Genomic DNA, 19,710 nt, shown 5'->3' with positions numbered 1-19,710 from the left:
AAAAAATTTTTTTTTTAGGAATGAAGCCAAGAACTTTATTTCTAATAAAAAGGAAATGTCTTTTTAAAAAACAAAATCCTTTATTTAAAATTAGGTGGATTAAGCACACCTGCAATCCAAGCGCTTTGAAAGGCCGAGGCAGGAGGAATGCTTAAGCACAGGAGCTGGAGACCAGCCTGGGTAACAGAGTGAGACCCCATCTCCACAAAATAAAATAATAAAAAAATTAGCCAGGCATGGTAACATGCACCTGTAGTCCCAACTACTTCGGAGGCTGAGTCGGGAGGATTGCTTGAGCCCAGGAGATAGAGGCTGCAGTGAGCTGTGACTGTGCTGCTGCATTCCAGCCTGGGCAACAGAACGAGACCCTGTCTCAAAAAGAAAAAAGAAAGAAAGAAGAAGAAAAAGAAAGAAAGAAAGAAAGAGAAAGAAAGAAAGAAAGAAAGAAAGAAAGAAAGAAAGAAAGAAAGAAAGAAAGAGAGAGAGGGAGGGAGGGAAGGAGGGAAAAGAAAAGAAAAGGAAAGAGATAAAATTATGTAGAGAAGAAAAATGTTATTTTCAAAGTCTTTTAACTATTCAAGTTTAGTGTAATGAAAAAAGTATAATCCATATCTGGCACTGGAGTCATCATATTTCTAGTAAATTGGTTAAATTTTCTTTCATTACACCTCTCAGAATTTTGTCCTTTTGAGGAAGGCAAACAACTCAGCCTCGGCAATACTGTGTCTCATTTAACAATCTATTTCAGTCTTATTCTTGGCAGTTACCAATGACCTGGCACTGTTGACACATTTTCAGTGTGTGTGGCTATGTGTGAAATGCTGCCATGTTGCTATTTTCCTACACAGTTCTCCCCTTTGATCACCAACCTTGTCTTGTCTCCCACTCTCCCTTGCAGCTCTAATTGTTTTTTATTCCTTTGAAACCATCTGGAAAAAAAGAAGGTCCTTAAAGAATAGTCTCCTTTCCAGTCATTGCTGCCAACTTAGAAATATTTCAATTTCTTTCTTGCTGAGTATTTTTAGTTTGTTAAGAAGATTTTTTCTTCCCACCTAGCCAAGATTAGTTAAAACCTAGGTCTACCCAATTGTCCTCCAGCAGTAACATCCCAGGGCCCCCAGGTGTCACAGTGGGAAGATTACAGGATTTAAATCAAAACATTTTATTTTATTTCAAGTCATAATCCTACCACTTTCCCAGCTAGAGACCTTGGGCAATCACAGCCACTCTGGGATTCAGTGTCCTCATCTGTAAAATGGGGGTGATCAGACCACCTAGTTTTCAGGGTTGTTTTAAGGATTAAATAAGTGAATGTACATGAATATCCCTTGAGAAGTGTAATGCAGTGATGTTAATGTTTGCTCAGTTCAATAAACATTTCTTTAATAACTAATAGGGGTGGCAAACTCAAAGGACTACAGGTAACAGGTAACGTAAATGCATGCAGCAGGCAGGGTTCCATGCCTCAAGGAGTGGGGAAGGTGCGTGTCTGGAGACCTTGAGCTCGCAAGCCTGTCTGAGGACAATCTTGGCTCAGCTCCAGTCTACAGTTTCCATCTCAGAAAAAGATCTAGTGTTGGCCAGATGTTTTGATTTTTCAAGAAAAGCTAGAAAATATGATCATTTCAATGTGAAATCTTTTTATTTTTAAATGTTGACAACTAATTTTTAGAAATCCCTTTGTGGGTGAAAACACAATACTCATCTACCAGCTGAATTTGCCCCACAGACCTCCAGTTTTGCCTACTATGTGCCATATACCATGGGAGGCCCTAGGAATGCAAAGAAAAAATATATAGTCCATGGTGGACATGGAGATGCAACTGCCTTGATCCCCTTTTGAGAAAGGATGTGCTGCCCAGCTGCAGGGAGCGCTGTCAGCAGATGGCCCTCAGCTGTCAGCCTCTTCAGGTACTGCTTCAGCTGCAGAGCTGCATCACTCATGGTCACGCCCCTTCCTGGTTGGCCCATACCCAATAATGGGTGGTGGCAGGGGTGTAAAGACCTAGCTACCTCACACCAATTCAGAACAACGAAAGGCCATTCCAGCTCCAGAGCTCTTCACGGTGTCAGGTGAGACAGTTGTCAGGTTTGCATCAGAGCTTCACTTCACCTTAGGTCCATTCCTGTTTCCTTGTCTTCCTTTCCACAGGTGATGACCCAAAGGCCCACATACATATTTTGGTCACTAAACTCCATCTCAGAAGCAGCTTCCTGGGGAATCCAGCATGCAGCATGATCCTTGAACTCAGGGAACAATTTGTATGATGAGCCAGGTGGACAGATGAATTCAATACTGTGTGAGAAGTGCTAGGATAGACACATAAAGAAAAAGCGATAGGAAGGGAGGAGAAGTACACCAATTCAATCAATGAGGCTCAAGTTCTTCCTGGAGTGAATAATCTTGAGATAATTTTGAAGGTTTTTAAGCATATAAAGAAGGAAGAACAGGCCAGGCTCAGTGGCTCACACGTGGGATTTGGCTCAGTGCTGCCAAATCCCAGCACTTTGGCAGTCCAAGGTGAGAGGATCACTTCAGGCCAGGAGTTCAAGACCAGCCTAGGCAACATAGTGAGACCTTGTCGCTACAAAAAGAAAGAAGAGAGAAGAAAGGAAAGTAGAAAGGAGAGGAAGAAGGAGGAGGAGGAAGAGGAGGAGGAGGAAGAGGAGGAGGAGGAAGAAAGAGGAGAAGAGAGAAGGAGGAGGAGAAGGAAGAGGAGAACAGAGAAGGAGGAGGAGGAGGAGGAGGAGGAGGAACAGGTATTTCAGGCAAAGCAAACACTGAAAGCAAGCAGTAAATAGACATCCAAGAAACAGATGCCATATACATGGAGGATCAGCAGCAGTTTGGTACTAACAGAGCTTAAAATGTTAAGTTGGGAATGGGCCTGAGATGAAGTTGAAGAGAAAGTTTTAACTTAAGAACTTGGCCTTGATTCAGTAGATAAAGTGAACTGAAAATTTTTCCTCCTAGTTTACTAAACACTTATTCTTTCTTTCCTCCAATAAGCTTTATATGTTGGTCCTTCCTGGAGTCTATTTTCATTCAATAGGCATTCCTTGAGAAGTTTCATCTTCTATCATAGTTGAAAATCTAGACATAAGCACCCAACTCATCTCCACGTAAATGGCCCATAGGAATCACAAATTCAACATGTCCAAAATCAAGTTCATCACCTGACTCTCCTACACTTCATCTTTCCAAATTTCCAACCTTAGTGAATACTAGCACTGTCCACCCAATTGCTCAAGCTAGGGTCCTAAGCATCAGTCTTGGTTCCTTCCACTCCTTTACACTCCAAATTCAGTCTTTTTTAATGTGTCCTATAAATAATCTCACTTTAATATATTTCTCATCACTCCATAGCCAGTGCCACTTCTTTAGTTCAGTCAGAGCTCTTTACAGTTGGCTCATTTGCCTCTAGTCTTATCCCCTTTCAAGTCTATTCACCAAATAACTGCAAGAACAATCCCTCCAAAGCACACATATGATCATATCAAGCTTCAACCTAAAGTCCTCCAGGGGTCTCCATAATCTTTGAGATAAAGTCCAAAGTTCTCAACAAAATTCATCATCTGATACTGATTTCACACTTTCTGCTTCACACACAATATATTACTTTCAATTCCTCCAGCTCTTTATGCCCTCTTTCACTCCAGAACTTGTACCAGCTTGCCCACATAGTCTGAAATTTCTTTCCCTGGCTGTCTCTACTCTCCTTCTCTTCACCTGGTTAACCCCTGTTAGTCGTTCAGGGATTAACGTATGTGTTGCTTTCTCTACCACCTTTACCCCTATTATAAGCTAAATGCCTTGTTTATAATTCTGTCATTGCACCTATCAATCTGTACTTCTGTCTCTCTACCACAAGATACAACTGAATGCAGAGAACATATCTATTCATTCCCAAATGTCCAATGCTTAGCACAACATCATTTCCAAATAAATGAATGAATGAAATATATTTTATTTCTAAATGTTCCCTCTGATAGCAATGTGACTAACTGTTTCAAGAGGGAACTCACTAGAGGCCAAGAGACATGTTATAAGAGGCAGTGATGACCTAAACCAGAAAAGTGGGAGTGGCAAAAAAGTAGCTATATGGAGAAATAGCTTACAGATAAAATCAGCAGAATTGATGATTGGATATTGGGGCTAAGGAAAAGGTTATGGTATGAAATAATGTTTGGATTTCTGATTTGGGCACCAGGATAGTGATATCTTAACTAGGATACAATATGAGAGGAGAAGCAGGTTGGATAAAGGGCATAGCGACGATGAGTTTTAATGAGTTTGCTCAGGGCACGTTGAGGATGAAGTGCATATGGAAAGACCAGGTGGATTTATTTTGACTTTGGCATATGGAGTGGGGGGAGTAGTAAAAACCATAAATGAAATGGTATGATGAGCTGGGCATGGTGGCGGATGCCTGTAGTCCCAGCTACTTGGGAGGCTGGAGAATGGTGTGAATCCAGGAGGCTGAGCTTGCAGTGAGCTGAGATTGCACCACTGCACTCCAGCCTGGGTGACAGAGCAAGACTGTGAAAGAAAGAAAGAAAGAAAGAAAGAAAGAAAGAAAGAAAGAAAGAAAGAAAGAAAGAAAGAAAGAAAGAAAGAAAGAAAGAAAGAAAGAAAGAAAGAAAGAAAGAAAGAAAGAAAGAAAGAAAGAAAGAAAGAAAGAAAGAAAGAAAGAAAGAAAGAAAGAAAGAAAGAAAGAAAGAAAGAAAGAAAGAAAGAAAGAAAGAGAAAGAAAGAGAAAGAAAGAGAAAGAAAGAGAAAGAAAGAGAAAGAGAAAGAGAAAGAGAAAGAAAGAAAGAAAGAAAGAAAGAAAGAAAGAAAGAAAGAAAGAAAGAGGAAAGAGAGAGAGAGAGAGAGAGGGAGGGAGGGAGGGAGGGAAGGAAGGAAGGAAAGAAAAAGAAAGAAAGAAAGAAAAGAAAGAAAGAAATGGCATAGTGAGGGCGAGCGCGGTGGCTCCCACCTGTAATCCCAGCACTTTGGGAGGCTGAGGCGGGCGGATCACCTGAGGTCAGGAGCTTGAGACCAGCCTGACCAACATGGAGAAACCCTTTCTCTACTAAAAATACAAAATTAACTAAGCATGGTGGCACATGCCTGTAATCCCAGCTACTCAGGAGGCTGAGGCAGGAGAATCGCTTGAACCTGGGAGGAGGAGGATGGTGTGAGCCGAGATCGCGCCATTGCACTCCAGCCTAGGCAACAAGAGCAAAACTCCATCTCAAAATTAAAAAAAAAAAGGAAGAAATGGCATGGGGGAATAGTTGGTGTAAGGAAGAGGTCAAGCACAGTGCCCTGGGAACATCAACTTTGTTACAGGTTGGGCTAGATTTCTTCTTTTTGCCCCCTCCAGATCCACTGTCCATCCCACCCCAGGAGACTGACCTATATGGACTACGCCAATGGGCTTCCTTGCCCTCTGGTTTTGCTTTGGTTTAGCTCATGAGAAAGACTACCAGTAGAGAGAAGGAGAGAAGAGAATGACATCCAGGTATTTATTCTCCAGCTCACTCTCTGCTTCATCCCTTTACCAACTACCTCTCCAAGTTCCAGCAATGGCCCTTCCTACCTATCAGGGCCAGGTGTGGTAAGGAAGCCTCGCTGATACTAGCCAGGGGTACTGTCCTAGTCCTTCTTACTTTTCCTAAGCCATACACACTTTTTAAATAACTCTTTTATTAAAATCTCCCCAATTACGGCCAGGCACGGTGGCTCACGCCTGTAATCCCAGCTCTTAGGGAGGCCGAGGCGGGCAGATCACCTGAGGTTGGGAGCTAGAGACCAGCCTGACCAACATGGAGAAACCCCGTCTCTACTAAAAATACAAAATTAGCCAGGCGTGGTGGCACATGCCTATAATCCCAGCTACTCCAGAGGCTGAGGCAGAAGAATCACTTGAACCCAGAAGGCAGAGGTTGCGGTGAGCCGAGATCGTGCCACTGCACTTCAGCCTGGGCAACAAGAGTGAAACTCCGTCTCAAAACATAATAAATAAATAAATAAATAAATAAATAAATAAATAAATAAATAAAATCTCCCCAATTATTCAGCTTGAAAATGCCATCATTTTCCTAAAGAGACCCTGAGAGATAAACAAAGGATGCTAGGAAAGAGAAGGAAACTAATCTGATAAACGAACTCTATCACGGTGCCTTAGTAGATTACTCTTCCCAAGTAAACAGAGTTATCTGAAAACTAAAGAATAACCCTAAAAGTGGAAATTTCAGGCACCAGGACGAAGGAGGAAGTGGTTGATAGCTAGAATGAATGTAATGGCAAACAACTTGGAAATTCTTAAGGATTAAATTCCAACGAGGCATATTCCAAAGGGCTAAATAACTCTACATATAAGTCACTTCTAAGTGCCTGTGGTGACATGGTCTCATATTATAATAAACTTTGTAAGAGTTAATAATAGCAGGGGTTCCAAATAACTGAGTATAAAATACTGGTGTGTGGGGATCTAAAAGGATAGCAATCTTGCTAACTTAATGGGATCCAACTAATGGAGTCCAACAGCTGAGCATCAATATAGCACAAAAGATATGCAAAAATATTAAGAGAAATTCAGCTGTCTGCTCCATTGGAACCACAAAGAAGTAATATTAACATATTCGGTTGTATTAAAGATAGGATTTTGACATACATGTATATGGCCTCAACATTATTTTGAATACATTCAAGCTGGACAGTGGCCTTTATTGGAGTTCTTCAGATTGTAAAATGTAGGTCACGCTGACTCTGGGCCAGTTCTGTGATATCCCCTTCCTTGTCTGTATCCTCCTGGTCATCTTTACTGCTCCACAATGTCTGACTCCCTTCCTACATGAGCCCTCTAAACAGATTCTACTTCATTCTAGGCAGCTGTTGTCGTAGCTACAACCCCTCAGGACCCTTATACTGCCAGCTTGTTTACGGAAATTGGCTAGATTACAAATTTAATTTGTTTTTCTATGATTTAGCCTATCAACCCTGCAAGAATGTAGAAAAAAAAATAGTGGGGGCAACTCAAGAACAATTAAAATGTCAGCTGGGCACAATAGCTTGTGCCTGTAATCTCGTGATTCCGGAGGATCAATTGCGGTCAGGAGTTTGAGGCTGCAGTGAGCTCTGATGGTACCAGTGCACTTTAGCCTGGGTGACAAAGTGAGACCCTGTCTCTAAAAAAAAATTCTTTTTTGTTTTTTGAGACGGAGTCTTGCTCTGTTGCCCAGGCTAGAGTGCAGTGGTGCGATCTTGGCTCACTGCAAGCTCCACCTCCTGGGTTCATGCTATTCTCCTGCCTCAGCCTCCTGAGTAGCTGGGACTATAGGCGCCCGCCACCACGCCTGGCTAATTTTTTGTATTTTTAGTAGAGACAGGGTTTCACTGTGTTAGCCAGGATGGTCTCGATCTCCTGACCTGGTGATCCGCCCGCCTCAACCTCCCAAAGTGCTGGGATTACAGGCGTGAGCCACCATGCCCAGCCAACAAAAAATTTTTTAAGGAACAATTAAAATGTCAACGTGTTTAGAAAGAGACCTATTCGTAATGCAAATATGAAATACTTTTGATGTTGATATTCAGGTCATTAGAACTCAGTGTCAATCACGGCGTTAGAATTTTGCTTTGACTTACCAATGAGGCAAAAAAAAAAAAAAAAAAAAAAAAAAAAAAGGCAGCAGACGTAGAGCTTGTTTCCCCTACTTATCTCAAGTCAACAATCTAAAATCAAAGAAAAATCCCGAACTTCGAAATAACTCTAAAGTTCGCCTCTTCTAACTTGCTTCTCCATTTGCTAACATCTTGTATGATGTCCCCCACAAAGTCACTTGTTCATGCATTCAACAGACACAAATTGAGCACCTGTTCTTGCCAAGCACCACTTATTTAACTCCAAAGATGAAAGCACTTTTGTTGCTACTTCCAAGAAACTCACACTAAGCCTGTCCTTGAATGGTGACTTCATGACATAAATCATTATGATCAAGTTCTCTTGAATTGAAATTGCCTCTGCACTACTTCCAGAAGAGAAAATTTGGTTCTGTCTTCACATATTTTTAGGGAGTATTAAGTTTTTGTGCTGTCCACCCTGACCTCAAGATTTTTTGGCAAAACATACGAAGTTCACTCAATTACTCCTCATATGATTTAGCATCTAAAACGCTCAGAACCCTGGTCACACTCCTCTAAACACATTCAAGTTTGTCAAAGCCCCTCTTAAAGTGAGGAGATAATAGAAAATGTATCACATTTCTATTTCTATTTTCTAGAATGACCTGGTTACTGACTTTTTTTTTTTTTTTTCCCCTCTTAGACGGAGTTTCACTCTTGTTGCCCAGGCTGGAATGCAATGGTGTGATCTCGGCTCACTGCAACCTCTGCCTCCTGGGTTCAAGTGATTCTCCTGCCTCAGCCTGCCGAGTAGCTGGGATTACAGGCACACACCACCATACCTGGCTAATCTTGTATTTTTAGTAGAGATGGGGTTTCACCATGCTGGCCAGGCTGGTCTTGAACTCCTGACCTCAGGTGATCTGCCCACCTTGGCCTCCCAAAGTGCTGGGATTACAGGTGTAAGCCACTGCACCCGGCTGGATACTGACTTTTTCTAATGCAACCACAATTCCTTGGCCTTTGAAAACACTTCTGTCATTCTGCTATATGAGCATGGTCTTTGGAGTCAGACCCAAGTTCATATAGATAGATGATTTTGTAATCTTGGACAAGTTGCTTCACATCTCTGAACCCTAACTTCATCTGTGAAACAGAGATAATCATTATTTCCTTATAGATTTTTTGGTAAGGGTGAAAATATATGACATGTAAAGCCCCTTAGAACAGTACTTGGTACATAGTAGATGCTCAAAAAATTGCCATTGGGCTGGGCGCATTGGCTCACATCCAGCACCTTGGGAGGCTGAGGTGGGCAGATCACTTGAGGTCAGGAGTTCAAGACCAGCCTGGCCAGCATGGTGAAACTCCATCTCTACTAAAACTACAAAAATTAGCCAGGCGTAGGGGTGCATGCCTATAGTCCTAGCTACTAGGGAGACTGAAGCACGAGAATCTCTTGAACCCGGAAGGCAAAGGTTGAAGTGAGTAGAGATAGCGCCACTGCACTTCATCTCAAAAAGAAAAAAAAATTGCTAATTGGTACCCTTAATATCATTTTTATTTTCACAGACACAGCAATTGCTTTTCTTTTGAAACAGTGTCTCTCTTTGTCGCCCAGGCTGGAGTGCAATGGTGCGATCTTGGCTCACTGGAACCTCTGCCTCCTGAGTTCAAGTGATTCTCCTGCCTCAGCCTCCCAAGTAGCTGAGACTACAGGTGCCCATCACCATGCTCGGGTAATTTTTTTGTATTTTTTAGTAGAGACGGTGTTTCAGTGTGTTGGCCAGGCTGGTCTTGAACTGCTGATCTCAGGTGATCCGCCCACTTCGGCCTCCCAAAGTGCTGGGATTACAGGTGTGAGCCACCGCACCCAGCCTTGTTTTTAATTTTCCACAGAAACTGACATCAAATTCAGTCCCATCCTTCCTTTATTCAACTGATTTTCTCCCTGACATTTCAGACTTCACGTTTGTTATTGTAACAGTTCATGTGTGTTCATCTTCTCTTCCCAGTGTATTGAGATTTTCTTTAGATTTGAATACTGTTGTGTCACCTGCAGATCGGATACACCCGACCTTTAAGTCTTCATCCTGGTTACTGATAACGCTGCAAATAGAGAGACCAAGGACAGACAGCCCCATGACACACTAGGAGACCTTCATCAGGTTTATGCCTGTTCCCAGTTTTCAGCAGTTGTTTAATGAGTTGTGAATAGACCTGCTGCACTGACACCTTACACAAATGCTATTATCTTTCCACAAGCACATCCTAAGAGAAAAACTGGAGGATCAATTTGTCTCTGGCATCCCCCAAATCTATTTGCCTAGTAACTCTGTTACATAAGAAAATATCTGCTATGATTTAATGAATTTACACTGGCTCTCAATGCTTATTTTCTTTTCTAATTATTTATAAGTCATCTCTCTAATAATTCACAGTATGTCTTTTCCTCCTCCTTCTTTGTATTAAGCAAAATAATAATGGATCCCCAAATATGTCCATATCCTAATGCCAGCATGTGAAATTGTTCTTTCTGTGACAAAGGGACCTTATGGATGAGATTTTAAGGCTAAGGACTTTCATATAAGGTGAGCAGCCTGAATTACCCAATTACTGAATCCAATTACATAATTACATGAGTCTTTTTTTGTTTTTCAGACGGGAGTCTTGCTCTGTTGCCCAGGCTGGAGTGCAGTGGCATGATCTCAGCTCACTGCAACCTCCGCCTCCTGACTCAAGCGATTCTCATGCCTCAGCCTCCCGAATAGCTGGGATTATAGGGGCCTGCCTGGTTAATTTTTGTAGTTTTTAAAGTAGAGACGGGGTTTTGCCATGTTGGCCAGACTGGTCTTGAGCTCCTGGCCTCAAGTGATCTGCCTGCCTCGGTTCCCCAAAGTGCTGGGATTACAGACGTGAGCCACTGCGCCCGGTCTAATTGCATGAGTCTTAAGAGCAGAGAACCTTTTTCAGCTGTGGTCAGGGGGTGATCAAGTTCCCTGAGGGAGGTGCAATGTCACTGGCCACAAGCCAAGGAAAGTGGGCAGTCTTTAGAAGTCAGAAAAGGCAGAAAACAGATTCTCCTCTACAGCCTCCAGAAAGGAATGCAACTGTGCCAAAACTTGATTCAGTCCAGTGAGACCTGTGTTGGACTTCTGGTCTTCAGAACCATAAAATAATAAATCTGTGTTGTTTGAAGCCCCCAAAGTGCTAACTTGTTATAGCAGCCATAGGAAACTAATACCTTCTCATCATCTTTCTCCCACTCTTTTGTGAATTTATACTTTGAGTTAACATGGATTTTTTTTCAATTTCACTTTTGGCCAATTGGGGTTTAATTTGGCCAAGACATAGGAGACCAGGATAAGTCTGGTGAATAGCAGGAAGTCATCCGTTAATCTCTCAATAACAAATCATTCTTGTCTCTCCATTCATGTAGGTTGCAATGACACGTCTGTGTAGCAAAACTTTGCTGGAATTGTAATCACTATGACTACATAACTGTATTTCTTTTTTGACACAAGTTCTCGCTTGGTTATTGAGACTGAAGTGGCATGAATATGGCTCACTGCAGCTTCAACCACATGGGCTTAAGTGGGCTCTGCCCACCTCAGCCTTCCAAGCAGCTGGGACGACAGGTGCACCACCACACCTGGCTAATTTTTTGCTTGTTTGTAAACAGGAAGTCTCACTTTTTGCCCAGGCTAGTCTTGAACTCCTGGGCTCAAGTGATCCTCCTGCCTCAGCCTCCCAAAGTACTGGGATTACAACTATATTTCTTTTTTAAAAAAAATCTAAAAATTCATCTAGTCTTCACTCCCTTGCACTTCTGATATAAATCAACAAAATTTGATGTAGTTTTACTAAATATATTCTATGCTTAAAACCTGTACAATTATGTCATTGTGGAAGCTACACTTGTGAGCCAGAGCCCAACTCTCTCACTTACCAGTTTGTGACTTTCAATAGTAATTTCTTTCTGCACCTCAGTTTTCATACCTAGGAAAACAAGGACATTTGATAAGACAATCTCTAAAGTCTCTTTCTTACTCTAAATTGCTGTGTTTTATTAGGGTATAGACCAAAAAAAAAAAAAAAAAAAAAAAAAAATTGTCTCTGTTTCTTTGCCAAAAGGATAAACTGATTAAAATACATTATTTCCTTTATTTGTTCATGCCAGTCCCTTTACATGAAATGCACTCTCCTTCTCCTTTATTTTCTTTTATCACTTAGATTTCCAGCTAGTAAAATGCTCCTCTGCTTTCAAGTCCCAAATCAAATGCCACTTCTCATGAAAACTTCCTTGATCACAGCATCAGGAGTTAATCTTGCTCTCCTCTGAAATACTACAGCACTCATTTCCTGTAGGCTTATCACACACTGAGTTATTCTCCTTTGTTGCCATGTCTTGCCACTCTAACCACACTGCAGCCTCCTGGAGATGGGACCATGTTCCTTGTCTGCCAATCACAAGTGTTGAGTAAATATCCTGGCCGGGTGCAGTGGCTCACACCTGTAATCCTAGTACTTTGGGAGGCCCAGGTGGGTGGATCACTTGAGGTCAGGAGTTCAAGACCAGCCTGGCCAACATGGTGAAACCCTGTCTGTGCTAAAAATACAAACATTAGCTGGGCGTGATGGCATGCGCCTGTAATCCCAGCTACTCAGGAGGCTGAGGCAGGAGAATCACTTGAACCCAGGAAGCAGAGGTTGCATATCATCTCCTATCTCTCCGTTTCCTTTAACTTTTCCAGCTTCAGCCCAACAGCTCAACTGTCTCCCATTTGATTAAAAAAAAAAAAAAATCCTCCAAAGGCCCCATATCCAACTCCAGCCCCATCCCTGGATCTCCCACTGTCACATGTCATGGAGGAGTGGAGGTGTGTACATCTACCCCCTCTATTTCACCACCTCCTCCTTGTGCTCCACTGCCATCTGCCTTCCACCCCATCACTCCACAGAACACACTTCTCCCAAGGCTACCAATGCCCCCAACTCGCTGTAGACAGTGGACACTATACTTATCCTCTAGGCATCACTTTCTGCTATTGACCAAGAGCTCCTTCCTGAAACCCTTTCTTCCATGGCCCTCCGTGGCAGGACGCAGCTCTTTCTGCCCGGATGGTCCTTCAGTCTCTAGCGCCTGCTCTCCCTCCGTCATTCACCTCCTGCACACTTACCCTCCTTAGAGTTCTATCCTGGGCCTTCTGCTGCACTTGGTCTACAGGTTTCCTTGTACCCCTTCCATCCTCAAAGCACCCATCGTCATATAAAAGAGCAATTTAGACTAGCAAGGCCTTTGCTCTCCAGAAGTTTATATCCTAATATGCAAACACAGGCAATAAACAAGCAAACGAATAAATCCTAAGATAATTTCAGACAGTGATAAGTGCAATGAAGGAAATAATTAACTGGAGGAGGATATTTTAGGAAGGGGGGTGAGAGAAGGCTTCTCTGAGGAGGTGACACAGAAGCTGGAAAAAAAATACCTCTGATTACAAAGAGCCAGTTCTGAGATGAACCAAGGAAAAGCATTCCAGGCAAAGGGAATTTACAAGTTAGAAGGTCCTGAGATGGAAAAGATTCTGCCCTGTTTTAGAGAGACAATAGGAGGTCATGGCATTTGATGAGGTGGCAGCAGGACGCTGGAGTCCAATGCAAACAGCCTTGTAGGCTGAGATGAGGAATTTGGATTTTCGTCTAAGTGCACAGAACAGCTATAGGTGATTGCAGCAGTCATTACTATGAATTTCCTACAAAAGCCAAGTGTTTTTTAAAATGCAGGTCTGTTCTTATCACTGCCCTGAGGAAATCTCCCCAGTAGTTTCCTATGCTCTTAGGAAGGTCTGAACCCTTGAAATGACCTCCAAGGGCAATCATGCCTGCTGCGATCACTTCCTATATCCAGGCCTGTCCTTGCCACAACCCCTTTGCCCTTCACATTCTAACTACACTCTAGTAGCTTTAGGTCCTTGGACACATTGGGCTCACAGTAAATTCCAGACAGTGCTGTCCAAGAGAAATATACTGTGAGCCACTTGTATAATTTTAAGCTTTCTAGTAGTCACATTATGCAAATAGAAAGAAACAGGTGAAACTAGTTTTTTGCTTGTTTGTTTGTTTGTTTTTGTGACAGGGATTCACTCTGTCACCTAGGCTGGAGTTCAGTGGTGCCATCTCAGCTCACTGCAACCTCTGCCTCCTAGGTTCAAGCAGTCTTCCCAGCTCAGCCTCCCAAGTAGCTGGGATTACAGGCATGTGCCACCATGCCTGGCTCATTTTTGTGTTTTTTTGTAGAGCCCTATTAATGGGATTTGTAGTGTTCACCTGGTTGAAGGGATCAGCTGGTTGAAGGGATCACCTGGTTGAAGGGATCAGCTGGTTGAAGGGATCACCTGGTTGAAGGGATCAGCTGGTTGAAGAGCAAAGACCATAGAGATAGGACCTCTTGTCAGTGTCAGGAGACATAAGGTGCACCTTTCGTTGTTGTTCTATTGACAGATGCGTTGTTATGTAAGTAATGCATTTACTTGTTACAAAATTCAAAAGGTACAGATATGAAGAGTAAGTCTTGCTTCATCCCAGTTTCTAAGCCATCCCCTTTCTGGAGACTACAAATATTACTCATTTCTGATATTTACTTCCGTTCTCTTCTAATGGAAAAAAAATCATCTTACAGACTAACATTTTTCAGTTTTCTCAATAATGCGAAGAATGAAAGAACCAACAACTCTTCCTTAGAAGGCACCCTTTGGACTATTATCTGCTCTCGGGCATGTGCTACAGAATTAATGGATTTCCGTACTTTCATTTAAATGGGGAAGCAATATAATGTGGAATTGAATTTTTTTTTTTTTTTTGCTATGGGAATTGAAATATTTTTATCCAAACAATTATCCTTAGTTGAGGTCTTTTCCACTGAAATATTACTAATCACTAAATGGAGTAGACAATTCTCTTTTTTTTTTTTCTCTTTTTTTGAGACGGAGATTCGTTCTTGTTGCCCAGGTTGGAGTGCAATGGCACAGTCTTGGCTCACTGCAACTTCTGGCTCCTGGGTTCAAGTGATTCTCCTGCCTCAGCCTCCCAAGTAACTGGGATTACAGGCACCTGCCACTATGCCCGGCTAATTTTTTTGTATTTTTAGTAGACACGGGGTTTCACCATGTTGGCCAGGCTGGTCTTGAACTCCTGACCTTGGGTGATCTGCCCACCTCAGCCTCCCAAAGTGCTGGGATTACAGGCATGAGCCGCTGCACTCAGCTGGAGTAGACAATTCTTTAGACTTCCATATCACTGGCCATGTAAGGAGCATTAAATGCCCAAGTCCATCCTTTTACATGTGTAAGTGTTAGGTATTATTCAGTCTATGTCTAAGAGGGAAATCTTCAATACAAAATGCCTTGACCAGTCAGGAACCGTGGCTCACACCTATAATCCCAGCACTTTGGGAGGCCAAGGTGGGAGGGTCATTTAAGCCCAGGAGTTTGAGACCAGCCTGGGCAACATAGGGAGACCCCATCTCTACAAAATATAAAAGATATAAAACAAACAAACAAACAAAAACCCCAAAATGATTTGACAAAGGCTGAAAGGTCATGAAGGGAACACTTTTAGGCATATGATTATTGATTTTTATTTATATTCCATTCCAGTCTCCATAGCCCCAACCCCTTGCTTGTATCTCTCTCGGCCTAGCAAAGCCTCAGCAGACCCTACCAAAGAGAAGTGGAGCCAGAAACCAAAAGATTCTCAGGGCCCATATGCCCTGACTCTTCCTGTCCCCTTTTCTCCACCTTTGGCCACCCGGGTAGCTGGAGAAGAGGTTCTAAAAGAATGCACAGTTGGTTCTGGCCCCTTTTATCATCACAAGAATGCAGGTCTGAAAAAAAAATGTCAGTTAAAGGTACATTTTAAAAGTTGGTAAAAAAAAAAAAAAAAAAAAAAAAAGGCCAGGTGTGGTGGCTCAGGCCTATAATCCCAGCACTTTGGGAAGCCAAGGCAGGTGGATCACGTGACGTCAGGAGTGTGAGACCAGCCTGGCCAACATGGCGAAACCCGTCTCTATTAAAAACACAAAAGTTAGTCAGGCGTGGTGGTGGGTGCCTATAATCCCAGCTATTCAGGAGGCTGAGGCAGGAGAATAGCCTGAACCCAGGTGCCAGAGGTTGCAGTGAGCCGAGATTGTGTCACTTCACTCCGGGCTGGGTGAAAGAGTGAAACAAAGTTTCAAAAAAATAAATAAATTGGTTAAAATCTTTCAGATTTTGCTGTTTGAATGGCGTGTGTGTGTGTGTGTGTGTGTGTGTGTGTGTGTGCACGCGCGCAGGCGTGCATGCCTGTGTGTGACAGGGTCTAGCTCTGTTGCCCAGGCTGGAGTGCGGTAGCACAATCTTGGGTCATTGCAATCTCTGCCTCCTGGGTTCAAGCGATTCTCATGCCTCAGCCTCCCCAGTAGTTAGAACCACAGACACTCACCACCATACTCAGCTAACTTTTGTATTTTCAGTAGAGACGATGTTTCACTATGTTGGCCATGCTGGTCTTGAACTCCCAGGCTCAAGCAATCCGCCTGCGTTGGCCTCCCAAAGTGCTGGAATTATAGGCATGAACCACAATACCTGGCCTTGAATGGCACATTTTCATAGACTTTTGCTGTTGTTGTTGTTGTTGTTTTGAGACAGAGTTTCACTCTTATTGCCCAGGCTGGAGTGCAATGGCATGATCTCAGCTTACTGCAACCTCTGCCTCCTGGGTTCAAGCAATTCTCCTGCCTCAGCCTCCCAAGTAACTAGGATTACAGGCATGTGCCACCATACCCGACTAATTTTTGTATTTTTAGTAGAGACAGGGTTTTGCTGTGTTGGCCAGGCTGGTCTTGAACTCTTGACCTCAGGTGATCCACCCACCTCGGCCTCCCAAAGTGCTGGGATTATAGGCATGAGCCACCGTGCCCAGCTGCTGTTGTTGAGACTGAGTCTCACTCTGTCGCCCAGGCTGGAGTGCAGTGGTGCCATCTTGGCTCACTGCAAACTCTGCCTCCCAGGTTCATGCCATTCTCCTGCCTCAGCCTCCTGAGTAGCTGGGACTATAGGTGCCCACCACCACGCCCATTGGTCAGGCTGGTCTTGAACTCCTGATCTCAGGTGATCCATCTGCCTCGGCCTCCTAAAGTGCTGGGATTACAGGCATGAGTCACTGCACCTGGCCAAATTCACCTACTTGGGAGGCTGGGGCAGAAGAATCACTTGAACCCAGTAGGCGGAGGCTGCAGTGAGCCAAGATTGCGCCATTGCACTCCAGCCTGGGCAACAAGAGTGAAACTCTGTAAAAAATCAAACCAAACCAAACAAACAAACAAACAAACAAAAACCTCAAATATACTTTCCTCTTTCCTAAAACTTCTTTGGAAACTTAGCCTATGATGGAGTGCTGATGGAATAATGTGTGACTGTCTTTAGGGGAAAGACATTCTCATGGACCTCTGATGTCATCCTAAGTGATTTTTATTAAAACGTTATAATATATGTAAACTTAAAACTAGATATAAAGAATGTTTGCGTATAGACATCATGCCACAATAAAACCAAAACAAACTTATAGGTCAACAAATGTAGGAAAGCCATACAATTCAAATGAATACTTTTAATTTAATGGAACAAATACAGAATGCTCACTCTCCTCAACAGCGTGAAAGTGGTGCTCCCTGCCCAGGCTCTCCTGAGTTCAGCCCGCTGGCCTCATGCTTCGCAGTGACTCAATGCTTCCACTGCTTGTCTCTATTTACGTTACGCAGAACCTTCCTTTGTACATCCTGTGATGAGGTCATTGGGCCTTCACTTGGTGAGAACACAACATTCACATGTCTGTGTATTTTGTCTTGTTTTTAATCATTTACAATGATTTTTCTGACAAAGAAACTGTCATTCCCTGTCACCAAGAAAATCTTAAACACAGATAAAAATGCAGGCCCCGAAAGTATGTGGAAGCTCTCTGTTAAGTTGATCAGCCAAATGAACCAAAATATGTTGATCGTCCCTGATTATTAGCATCAAAATGAAAATACAAAATTGAATTCTCATAGAGAACTCAAGGCCCCTTGAGAATATGACTGAAGACTTTCAAGGATCTTCAGCTCTCAATTTGAGAAATATAAATGAAGTGAAAAAGGTCCTTGATTAAAAGTCAAAAAAATCTGGATAAAAATCGGAGCACTAACATTTATAGCGAATGGGCCTGGGATGTTTACCTCATAGATCTGTTAGAAAGATTAGCTATGATCTGATAAAAATTATTTCTGAAACCACCTTAGAACATGTTGGAAGATGCCTTGGCCAAGTATCCTGGAAAACAGTATGAGCGTAAGTGATAGGTGCACGACAGCGGGCACTGCTGTCCCAGGGAAGAAGAGGAAAGAAAAGGGGAAAGGCCTGTTATTCCATCATCATTATGGATAAGAATATTCCAACCTTCCCTTGCCCCTGTCAGGGGGTTCAGATTTTGAATATAATTAGAAAAAATACTAGTTTGCAATTTTGCATTTAAATTATATTCTGAATTATTCTGTTTTTAAAATAAAGCCAACCCTCACCCCAAATTTTTATTATAAATAGAAAACATAAAATATTTTATCCCTAGAGGCCATTTGGGGATTTTATTGTAGTATAGTCTCATGTCCTGATTATGGTCATGTGTACCTGAAGTATATTTGCTGAAACTCGTTGCCTAATTTGAAATTCAAAACTTTAGAAATGCAAACATGCAAACATGATTGCAAATATGCAAAGTACAAGGTCTTACACGATTGGCCCTAATCAAGGCAAAGTCCTTTAAAATAAATACATAAAACAGAGTTTAGAATAGGCTAAGAAGCAGTAACACATGCAAAGTAGCTAATTGCTCTTGGTTCACCATGAATATTAATCTTATTTAACCTGTAAAAGATAACTACAGGGAAAACACCAAAAGGCCTGCTCTCTGTCCCATCATTTTTTCCACCCAGCCATTTTGCAGTTTTCACTTCTCAATTCCAGGCTGTGCCTATTCTTAGACAGTCAGTAATACCAAGTATAAGCCACTGCATGTTAGGCATGAACTAATTAACAGTAATATCCAGGTTGCTGGCAACATAGTGCCAGCAGGTAGGGTCAGGCAAGATGGGTCATGGAAAGAAGGTGTGTTCTGTGGTCTTACGTCAGACACCACTGAGTTAAGTAAATAGACAATGGTGCGTTTCATCCTGCCTATGGGGCTTTGAACATTTTACCCACCATCACAGCTCTTGCAAAGACAGCCACCCATGCAGAAAGAGACGGGACCCCTTGACAGCGTGCTGACCGACTCATCCAGGTCAGGAGGCCACAGTGAGCACAGCCCGTCCAGTGAGCTAGCTGGACGGAGGCAAGTCTCCAAAATAACAGTCCTCCCCTAAAGAGTGGACATCTCAGCTCAGACCAAATCAAGCAAGAAAAAAACAACAGTGAGCATGCAAAAGAGAATTCAATCCAAGTAAGTCTAGAAAACCCCCTTAGCTGCTTCAGTCTGCTGTGGTCACTGCTTCCGTAGGGAGGAGAAACTAGAGGTGAATATAAGAACTCACTGAAGTCCCGTGCACTATGGTACATATAAATACGAGTGTAACCGCTATGTATTTAGTTTGCTTTAGAGCATGGGTCCAGTCATTCTCAGTATATTCTGTCCTCTTTGGAGTTTTGAGTTAAAAACAAACCAAAAGAATCTTATAGTTTTTGCCATGTAGATGCATCTGATTAGGGTTTTGATTTCTGACTTTTACCAAGACTCTGATTATTACCAAGATGGCCAAAATCCCTAAGAAACATTTCTCAGGTCAATATGCAAGTATGTTATGTATGTTTAGTAAATGGCTGCTGCTTGCTTTGATTAGAACCCATCCTTCCAAGAAAGAAGCCCCCTTTCTGGAATAGCTCCTTTCCGCCCTATAAACAAGTGGTTCACGGGATGGGGGGAGTGTGGCCATGTTCTTATATGACCCCGCCTCCGCCAAACTAGAGTTGCCTGGACCCGGCTGGGGCCCACACAGTCAGAGCCTTCCCCAAGACTTTTCTATCTAGAATTAAGAA

At 42.6% G+C, this 19,710-nt stretch overlaps 1 long non-coding RNA gene across 1 annotated transcript in view; it reads right to left on the bottom strand.

Annotated features, from left to right (window-relative positions):
• Positions 1–1,629: 1,629 nt before the first annotated feature.
• Positions 1,630–19,710, bottom strand: part of LOC141408678 (uncharacterized) — a 77,467-nt gene continuing 59,386 nt past the window's right edge. Inside the window, exons 6-7 of the long non-coding RNA XR_012424826.1 lie at positions 11,559–11,608; positions 1,630–2,310 (exon numbers count right to left, since the gene is read on the bottom strand). This is a non-coding gene — a long non-coding RNA (uncharacterized lncRNA). The remainder of the gene's footprint in view (positions 2,311–11,558; positions 11,609–19,710) is intronic.

This window comes from Macaca fascicularis, chromosome 15, assembly GCF_037993035.2.
Source record: "Macaca fascicularis isolate 582-1 chromosome 15, T2T-MFA8v1.1".
Classification (NCBI taxonomy): Eukaryota; Metazoa; Chordata; class Mammalia; order Primates; family Cercopithecidae; genus Macaca; species Macaca fascicularis.
The sequence above is the reverse complement of the archived record's forward strand: the minus strand, read 5'-3'. Positions and strand labels throughout refer to the sequence as shown.